The sequence below is a fragment of the Apium graveolens genome, chromosome 1 (genome assembly GCF_009905375.1).
Source record: "Apium graveolens cultivar Ventura chromosome 1, ASM990537v1, whole genome shotgun sequence".
Classification (NCBI taxonomy): domain Eukaryota; kingdom Viridiplantae; phylum Streptophyta; class Magnoliopsida; order Apiales; family Apiaceae; genus Apium; species Apium graveolens.
This window is the reverse complement of record NC_133647.1, coordinates 9,093,894-9,105,613: the sequence shown is the minus strand read 5'-3', so window position 1 is coordinate 9,105,613 and position 11,720 is coordinate 9,093,894.

Sequence of the window (11,720 nt, the reverse complement as noted above, 5' to 3'; positions counted from 1 at the left end):
CTTATTGATTAATCAGGTTAATTTGGATTGATGTTTCATAGTGACGACCAAATCCTCTGACCCTGGATTTGGGGGCATTACAAAAACCTGCCCCCAACTCCATCAGCCCTAAAAGAGGCTACATAACAACTCTTCGCCATCTTTTGATCTCCTCTCTCTTCTCCAATCCCGTTCCGAGTGGGAAACTTCATCACTGAATGATAAGAGGAAGGGCTGCCTTGAAAACATGTAAACCTGTTCTTCCCATGATTGCATTGTAAGTTAATTCAGTCTTTACCGCTACAAAGTCCAATATATATGTTGCTTGTCTTGGTTCCTGACCTATAGTCAGAGGCAACTTAATTATTCCCTCCACGGGGCATTCGACTCCAGCAAAACCATATATTGGCATATCAGTTGGGGTTAATTGAGAATCATTGTAACCCATCCTTATAAAGGTATCATAGAGCAGGATGTCTACCAAAACTCCATTGTCTACAAGGATTCTTTTCATTGGGTTGTTCCCTATTATCGATGTTATGACCAGAAGATCGCCATGAGGAAATTTGACACCCTCTAAATCGAAATCATCGAACGGCATCGTTACTCCTGTCCTAGCCCTCTTTGGGGCTTCTCCGACAATATGCATAGCTTCTCTGGTATTTGAATTTTTTAACGAACCAGCCACAGTTGGTCCTCCAAAGATCGTATTTATCACTGACCCTATGGGTTGTGGTCCTCCAAAGATCGCGTTTATCGCTGGTCCCCTGGGTTGAAGATTTCGCCCCTGATCATCCTAATCCCTTTTGCAATCATCAAAGTTTCTTCTTCCATTATTATTCCTATCTCCTCCATCTCCAGTATACTTGCTCAGCCTTCCTTTTCGAATGAGGAACTCTATTTCATCTTTAAATTGTCTACACTCATCGGTGTCATAACCACTATCCTTGTGAAAGCTACAATATTTGCTCTTATCCAGCTTGGTAGGATCATCCTTCAGGGGCTTAGGCCAAAGAACATCTCTATCATTCTCGATTTCCATCAAGATCTGACTTCTAGGAGCATTCAACTTAGCATATTCGGTGAATTTTTGTCCAGGTCCTCCCTTCTTCGGGGTTGAATCAGTGTTTTGCTCAGTTCTAGGATACTTGTCCTTAGAAATATATTCCAGGTCAGTCTTTCGCTTCTTGCCACCAGCAGGCTCGTTATTCATCACCGTCTTCCTCATACTTTCTTCCACTTTAATATAATTCCCGGCCCTGTCTTTGAGCTATAACATACTTTCAGGGGGCGCTTAGCTAACGACATCTTGAAGAACTCGTCCCTAGTTCCCTGCTGCAGTGCTATCATAGCTACCTTGTCATCAAGGTCCGAAACCTTCAAAGCTTCCTTGGTGAAACGGTTCAGATAGTCTCTCAAGGACTCTATGGCTCCCTGCACAATGCTCATGAGGGATGCTGAACTTTTCTCATACACTCTCCCACTGATGAATTGCTTGATAAAAGCTTGACTTAGATCTCTGAAGGACCCAATGGAATTCGGAGGCAAACGACTATACCATATTTGAACCATTCCCGACAGGGTTTGAAGAAAGGCCTGACACTTAATAGCGTCATTCATAGGCTGCAACAACAGTGCATTATAAAATGTCCTGACATGATTAACGGGATCTCTAGTGCCATCATAAGCTTTTATGGTGGGCATCTTAACCTTTCTTGAGATGTGGGCATTCATTATCTCTTCAGTAAATGGTGGAGTTGGATCATCAGGATCTCCTAGGGGCAGAAGATCACTCAGATCAGCCCTAGGGACAACAGTCCTTCTTTGTAGTGGACCATCCAGGTCTATGATTGGAGGATTTCTTCTCCTTGGAGGTAGTGGGGGTCTCGGGGTCAGGTGCGCCTCCAGGTCGCGCTTCATTATTTGGATCTCAGCTTCATGAACCCTGATCCTCTCTTACACTTCTTGGGGATTCGTCCCTCGGGTGCTTCTGGGGCGTTGGTTAGCATCAGGCGTTGGTTCTTTATTAAGCATGCCTCCTCCTTGGAGCCACATCATCATCTGAAGATTTTGAGTCTCTCTCAGTATAAGGCCCAGAGAATTCTTGATCCTTCGGAATAGGAGCCAAACCGCGTATATAGGGGGCGTCTGCCCTTGTGCTTCACTCCAATTGGCATTTCCACTTCCTCCAACCTCGGGGTATAGGGGCATCCCATAAGGGGGGTTAGTGGTCATAATAGTGGAATACTCATACCCAATGGGTCGAGGATTCACAGGTGCATGTAGCTGCTAAAGTTGGGAATTCATCCCTTGAGGAGCCGGGGGATTCGTCCCTTGTGGCTGAGGCTCAGTAGCTCCTATCTGGGTTCCTCCTTGGGTGGTGGCATAGGTTGAATACAGGGGTATTTCCACCGTTGACGAAATCGTTTGGGTCGTCCCAGTTGGTGTTCCTTCGGGGGCGTTGCTCCCGCTCCGTGTTCTCACCACGGTTATTGTTATGCTTTCCTACAGACGGCGCCAAATGTTATGGATAAATATTTAGGTTATATTTAATACTAGGTTTCATGATCTTCGAGGCTCGATTTGACTGCTCTTGTGTTTCGTGACTCAATTTGCCTTAACAAGATGCCTACGTACCTTGCTGTTTGCCAATGATCAAGTCAAAAACGTAATTTTGATTTGTGGGGTGAGACCCCTTATATAGGCATGGGATGTCTTCGAATTAGGTTAAGGTTAGGAGACTTGGTGGAAAATGTTGGGTTTCGAGCACATAAACGCAACGGAAACAGTAATTAAAAACGTGAAAAATCAGAATTGTCGAAACCCACCGCAGGATCCATGCGAAAATAGATATTTAATTCGTAGATCAGATTGTTTACCTTAAGAAGCTTTACAAATTGGTTGACTAATGGAGATCCAAATCTTATTCAATCACCACGCATCCTGCTCTCGCGATCTACGCTCTATCGGTATCCACATGAATGCTTGAACGCAAGGATTGGATGTGTACTAGCACAAACTCGTTTCTTCTTGCTCTCTCCATCTTCTCCCTTGGTGGCTAGGGTTTTAGTAAAAGTCTTTTGCACATAAAAATCAGCCACACAAGAGATATTATATAGAGAGTAGAAAAGCGAATTATAACTTTTAACTAATTAGGAGTTATTATTAATTCAAAATTCCTATTTGTATTATAATTAAGTCTCACTTAGTTATTTAACAATTAAATTTCATAATTAATATTGGTAAATTCGAATATCAATATTTATCTAATTAATTAAGTCATACTTAATTAATATTATAAATAATTTGAATTACTTTAATATAATTTAAATCCAATTTAAATTAAATCCTTCAAGCATTCTTTGTGTGTGACCCTATAGGTTATTATTACGTTGACAACGAGTTTTAAATCTAATTTAAAATCGTAAACAATGAGTGATATCTAGTAATACATCATTGCTACCCAAGTAATAATAACTGAATCGGTGATCGATTAAACCTTTCCTGAATAATGTACAATGTAATATAATCCCTTTATCCACATATTATAGATTAAACTAGAGGCATATAATGTATCATCCTCATCAATGTTTAATTCAGGTTTCCTTGATCAATGAGTATACTATCATATCAAATCAACATTTGAGTGTGACCACACATTTCGTAGTCTAGCTCACACAAGAGGCCAATAATATCACTCCTAAAATAGAAGGGTTAAATCCCTTCTAGATCATTCATATTTCTTATATGATTGATAATATACCTAATGTCCACTTTTATCATTACCCGGTCGAGGATAACTTTTAATGGAATCAATGTATATAAATTCTCGTATAGAAATATAATGACTTCAGGTCTAAGGACCATTACATCATTATCACTGTGAGAATTACTTATGACACAACAGACATATAGAATCTCACATCGGGTATGTCCAGCACCATGTACATGTACATCTGCCCGTGTCTTTGACATTAGTATCACTATACCTATGATCAATGAGATGTGATCATCAGTCAACAAACACACTAGTCTTAATGCATTATTATTGTCCCTTAATAATTATACTCGACTAGGGACCTTTAGGAATATTGATACTATTCTCATAATCTCATTTCTAAGTCACGTACTTAGAGATATAGAATTGCATATCATATTCAAAGGACATTTATTAATCTAATATTTATATCGCCGTAAATTAAAAATTAATAAATTATAAAGAGAATAATCGATAGAACATAAACATTAATAATCCTAATATCTTAAACTAAAACATCATAGTGTTGTCTCTAGGGCACAAACAGTAACAATCTCTCACTTGCACTAGAGCCAATCACCCATGTATCTAATACTCATGGAACTAGTATGACCATCGTACTTCTGCTGTGATAAAGCCTTAGTCAGTGGCTCTGCAACACTATCATTACTATGCACTTTACATTTATATCTCCTTAATCATTAATCTCATTTATAAGGCGATATTGCCTAAGGACATGCTTAAACATTCTCCATGGCTGTTCAAAAAAAATATCATATATTCGGCTTCCATAGAATCATCAATGTTCTTGATGTGAACTATTCAAGCTAACATCAATTATATTTAGACAAAACACAAACCAAGCATAGACACATAATTATCCTTGTCTATCCATAAATTAGGTTAAGAAACTAGTATTAGTGTAACCCTTTACAACCAGTTCCCTATCTTCTCCATACACCAAAAATAAATCTTTAGTCCTCTTTAAGTACTTAAGAATATTCTTGAAAACTATCCAGTGACCCTCACCTGGATTAGACTGGTATCTGATCGTCATGCTCAAAGCATATGAAACATCGGGATAAATATATATTATTGTACACTTTATAGATCCAATTGCTAAAGCATATGGAGCTTTCTCAAACGGCCCTTATCATCTAATGATTTAGGGGCAATTATCTTTTGAGATCACTATCCCATGAGACATCGAAATATATCCTTTCTTTGTCTCCTTCATCCTAAAATGATGCAATATTTTATCAATGTATGTACTCCGACTCGGTCGATTAATCTCTTCAATCTATCTCTATAGATATTGATCCCTAATATATAGGTAGCATCGCCTAAGTCTTTCATCGAGAAACTATTTCTCAACCAAGTCTTAACAGCCTGTAGAGAAGGTATGACATTCCTTATTTGTTATATGTCATCTACATATAATACTAGGAATGTCACATGGCTCCCACTAACCTTCTTGCAAACACATGGTTCATCTTCATTTTGAATAAAACCAAACTCTTTGACCGTTTCATCAAAATAAATATTCATTCTCCTTGAGGCTTGCTTCAATCTATAAATAGATAGAAGAAATTACAAACTATCTTAGCAAACTTTGGATCGATAAAACCCTCAGGTTGTATTATATATACATCCTCTTCAAGGCTCCCATATAAGAAAGCAGTTTTGACATCCATTTGCCAAATTTCATAGTCAAAGTAAACAACTACTGCTAACAAAATTCTGATGGACTTGACCATAGTAACTAGTGAAAAAGTCTCATCATAGTCTATACCATGAATTTGTTTGAAACCTTTTGCCACTAGTCGCACCTTATAGGTCTGTACTTTACCATCCATGTCAGTTTTCTTCTTGAAAACCCACTTGCACCCTATAGGTTTTACCCCTTCGAGTGGATCAACTAAAGTCAATACTTTATTTTGATACATGTATTCCATCTCGGATTTCATGGCCTCTAGCCATCTCTCGGAGTCTGAACTGTTCCTAGCATCTGGGTAGGTGAAAGGCTTATCATTATCCGTAAGTATCACATCACTATCTTGAGTTAAAAGAAATTCATAATTTCTCCCGGGCTCATGGTGAATCCTACTAGATCTACGAATAACCTGTGTTTCCTAAACAGGATTACTTTCAACATTTTAATGTACATCCTAATCTTATTCCAACTCTGGTTCAATGTTATCATATGGTTCTCGATCTTCATCGAGATGTATTATCCTCCCACTGATTTTATTAGAAAGTAGTTCTCCCTTAAGAAATACAGCGTCCTGAGCAACAAACACTTTATTCTTGAAAGGATTATAAAATTATACCCTAGTCTCACTTGGATATCCCACAAAATAGCATCTATCTAATTTTAGTCCAAGCTTGTCAGAGGCTAAACATTTTACAAATGCTTCACGTCCCCAAATTTTCATAAATGACATGCTATGACATTCATCACTCTATATCTCATACGGAGTATTTTGAACCGCTTTAGTCGGAACTTGGTTAAGTGTATATGCAACCATTTCTAGAGTATAACCCTAGAAACTGAATGGAAGATCCGCTTGACTCATCATCGATCGCACTATGTCCAACAAGGTACGATTTCTCCTCTCAGAATCCCTATTTCATTGAGGTTTTCCAGAAGGAGTAAGTTTTGATACACTATCACACTCCTTCAAGAAACTCTTGAAATTGAGGTTTAAGTATTCTCCTCCACGATCTGATCATAAAACTTTTATACTTTTTCCTTGTTTTCTTTTCTACTTCGGCCTTATATTCTTTGAACATTTCAAAAGAATCAGATTTGTTCTTTATAAGAACCACATATCCATATCTACCGAAATCATCAGTAAATGTTATGAAGTAGTATAAGCCCCCTTGCCATAATACGAATTTAACCACATACATCATTATGTATAAGTCATAATCGTTCGGTGGCCCTTTCACCTGATCAGGTAAAAGAAGCTTTAGTCATTTTGCCAATGAGACAAAGTTCGCATCTTCCGTATGATTCGAAATCAAACTTATCCAAGTATTCATCTATATGTAACTCAGAAATGCATTTCTCATTAATATGGCTTAACGACAATGCTAGAGGTAACATATAAATTGTTAACTAATTGTGCAACATTATAAGTCTTATCATTGAAATAGAATAAACAAGTATTGTTTATTTAATTAAAATGAAAACCTTTCTTGTCCTGACAAGAAATTGACTTAATGTATCAGCTAAAGGCATGCACGTAATAACAATTTAATTAAGTTCTCTATCTCGCCTTATGGGAAAAATTAGGTATCGAGTTCCTTCAACTAGAGCAACAACTTCTGCTCCAATTCTAACCCTATACTTGAAGCTTGACCATTGCTAGTCTTCTTCTTTAGATCTTCCAAATAAGCTCGACAATTTAACTTCCATTCATCTAGTTATTTCCACAAAAATGACAATCATCTCCTTTAGCAACACCACTATTAGACTTCAAAAGCCCTTTGGGATTGGACTTTGCTTGGCACCGAATAAGATCAAATCTTCACCTTGCCTGTCCACTTTCCTTTCCCATTTGCATTCCATGTGTACATCATCAATATGGACATAATTCATGCCTTTACCGTGTTATTTTCAGCAGTTCTAAACATGCTTAACAACTCAATGAGTGTTCTGTGTATCTCATTCCTTTTGTTCTTAACAAACCGAGAATATAAGTTGTTCAAAGATCATTTGATCAAATCAAACTGAGTCTCTAGAGCATTCTTGAAACCCAAAATATTAAGGTACATATGCCTATCACCTTTAGAACATGTGGTCCAACCGGATATGATTCTCCCATTAATGCAAAAGTATGGTGCCTTATTATTGTCAAATCTTTCTGGCGAGCCTATACTTCAAACATCTTTTGAAGGTGCTCAATCATATCATAAGCATCATTATTCTCTTGTTGCTTCTAAAGCTCAGCACTCAAAATAATAAGCATGAGACATGAAACATCAGTTGCATAATTAATTTTCTTTTGGTAAGTATTTTGTTCTGCACATGTTTCATTCTCAGCTAGAAGAAATAAGGGAGGGGTTTGAGTGACATCCTTGAACCCGAGGACAATCCTCAAGTTCCCATGTCAATCGAGGAAATTATTTCATGTCAGCTTGTCCTTCTCAAGGACTATTACATAGAGAAGTTATTTGTGTTATTTGTCATTTGATATCTACAATATTAAAGTGCATAAAATGACTTAGTCTACAGATGATCATTAAATTATGTTCAAGTGATTATTCATATATATATATATTCACAATATATATCTCCCACTATTTTTATCAAAACAATAGCCCTAACTATTAATTCGAAAAAAATATATTCTGTATCCTTTCTAGTGAGCCAAGATCCATATTTCACCACGCGTTAGGTCAACTCTGGCTTTTCTCCTAAAATATTATTATTTAGGTAGATAACATTTGTCAATTATATCAACTATATAACTCTTGGATAGCTTGGTGGATAAACATTTGTTCATATTTATCTAATAAATCTCGCCAAACTTTATGCCTCTAAGTTCACAATCCTATTGTGATAAATTTTTTTTTATCGTAGGTAACCCGCAGCCGCTACCCTTCAGGTGCGCACTGGGTAAACCCTACGGGCTCACGCAATAGCGTGCAAACCACGTGAACCAAGGTAAACCGCATTTAAGCGACATGCTCTGGCTCAGGAGGCATAATCATAAATTCTCCTCCCGTGGGATTCGAACCTGTGACCAAGAGGATAGTTTTCCTCTCTTTAACCGTGATAACTTAGTTAAGTCAAACCCAATAGTCAAAAAATATCAATATACTTCAACACATCTCCCACGATAGATAGGAGTACTTCGCTTTGGCAAACCCACTCCTGGTCGATCTAGGGGTTAACGCATTAGACTCATTGGAAGACATCTGATCAACTTAATATTAAGTTTGGGGTTTTGTTAATTTAAAATGATCATGATCCCATCATAAAGAGATTCCCAATTTTTCCTTGAATAAAATACTTCAAATAAATATTCGTCAATGGTTTGATTTCTAGGTAGTAAGGGAGTCACAACGGTCTCGCTTAAAACCCACAACCTTACAAATTCAATGAACTCACTTTTGACAAAATCGCCCCATGTTAGAAACAAAGAAAATTTGTATTTTATTCTGTGTTTCATAAACACGAGAATCTCATAATCGTTTGTTCATTTTAAAATCTTGAATCGTTACAGATTTTATCTTGTTTAGCAAGCATGACATGAGTGTCGTATCTAATACATACATCCTTAATCTAATTAAGCATGCATTTTTATAAATTACTCTACACATACATTTATCATATACTCATATATATGTAAAGTGCAATAAATAAACGTGGTTGATTATGGCTTCATCCTATGTGATATTTATCAAGCTAATGACAAAGATCTAGGTCAATCTAAGGTGGAAAATAAATACAGGCTAACTATTACATGTCTTATTTCTTGTATTGCTTCCTTGGATGGCCTCCGTGTGGGATTACCCTTGATCTTCAAATCTTCATGTCTTCATGTACATTACAAGAATGAAATATGTAAACTAATCTAATGAACTTACAAGAAGAACTCGAGTTACATTCGAGATTTAATAATTACAAGATTAAACGACATGCAAGCCGTATTTGAAAAACCAAAACCATTAACCTAAGGTCACAAGCCATAACCATCCACCATGCTCAATTAACACAAAATAACATGTTAAAACACATAATCTGATCTTAACATATCATACCCATCATGATCTAATCATAAAAACCAAATATTAAAATAATCAGAAAATTCAAAATTAAATCTGATAACATTAAATCGCAGATTACAGGGCCTAAACGACGTCAAACACCTTACAGATCAGTCGATGATAGCTTTATCTATCAGTTACGTTCATACACTCGATTCCATATGAAATAGCGTATTCGTTTGCCAAAATCGGACACCAGACACAGATTTCAGCAAATCTGCTACATCCGATTCAGAATCGTATCAAATACGATTCTTATAATAAGAACAAACACAAAACATGTATATATCAGTATATATATAGATTATATAATCATCATATGATTATACAACTCTCATGAATATCATATATTCAAAACATATATATACATACGCATATATAAACATAATAACATGTAAAACATACAAAATCGCATATATAACAGTCATGGAATATTGTATACATGTTATCATCATAAACCAGTAAACACATAAATGAATTAAACACTTTTCGCAAGTAGCTCTGATGCCGTTGTTGGGTTTCGAGCACATAAACGCAACGGAAACAGTAATTAAAAACGTGAAAAATCAGAATTTTCGAAACCCACCGCAAAATCCATGCAAAAAATAGATATTTAATTCGTAGATCAGATTGTTTACCTTAAGAAGCTTTACAAATTGCTTGACTAATGGAGATCCAAAATTTATTCAATCACCACGCATCCCACTCTCACGATCTACGCTCTATCGGTATCCACACGAATGCTTGAACGCAAGGATTGGAAGTGTACTAGCACAAACTCGTTTCTTCTTGCTCTCTCCATCTTCTCCCTTGGTGGCTAGGGTTTTAGTAAAATTCTTTTGCACATAAAAATCAACTACACAAGAGATATTATATAGAGAGTAGAAAAATGAATTATAACTCTTAACTAATTAGGAGTTATTATTAATTCGAAATTCCTATTTGTATTATAATTAAGTCTCACTTAATTATTTAACAAATAAATTTCATAATTAATATTCGTAAATTCGAATATCAATATTTATCTAATTAATTAAGTCATACTTAATTAATATTATAAATAATTTGAATTACTTTAATATAATTTAAATCCAATTTAAATTAAATCCTTCAAGTATTCTTTGTGTGTGACCCTATAGGTTATTATTAAGTTGGCAGCAAATTTTAAATCTAATTTAAAATCATAAACAATGAGCGGCATCTAGTAATACATCATTGCTACCCAAGTAATAATAATTGAATCGGTGATCGATTAAACCTTTCGTGAATAATGTACAATGTAATATAATCCCTTTAACCACATATTATAGATTAAACCAGAGGCATGTAATGTGTCATCCTCATCAATGTTTAATCCAGGTTTCCTTGATCAATGAGTAGACTATCATATCAAATCAACATTTGAGCGTGACCATGCATTTCGTAGTCTAGCTCACAAAAGAGGCAAATAATATCACTCCTAAAATAGGAGGGTTAAATCCTTCTAAATCATTCATATTTCTCATACGATTCATAATATACCCAATGTCCACTTTTATCATTACCCGGTCAAGGATAACTTTTAATGGAATCAATGTATATAAATTCTCGTATAGATATATAATGACTTCAGATTTAAGGACCATTACATCATTATCACTGTGATAATTACTTATGACACAACAGACATGTATAATCTCACATCGGGTCTATCCAGCACCATATACATGTACATCTGCCTGTGTCTTTGACTTTAGTATCACTATACCTATTATCAATGAGATGTGATCATCAGTCAACAAACACATTAGTCTTAATGCACTATTATTATCTCTTAATAATAATACTCTGACTAGGGACCTTTAGGAATATTGATACTATTCTCATAATCTCATTTCTAAGTCACATATTTAGAGATATAGAATCGCATATCATATTCAAAGGACATTTATTAATCTAACATTTATATCGCAGTAAATTAAGAATTAATAAATTATAAAGAGAATAATCGATAGAACATAAACATTAATAATCATAATGTCTTAAACTAAAACATCATAGTGTTGTCTCTAGGGCACAAACACTAACAGATAAGTCTCAGAATTAAAATGGAATTTGGAGTCCTATAATGCAGGAAGTTGATTCCTTATCCTATGGAATTTTTTGGAGGCCAATCTCCAAGGAATTTGTCCTTTTTAGACTTCACTGATCAGCTGATTTATCCCAT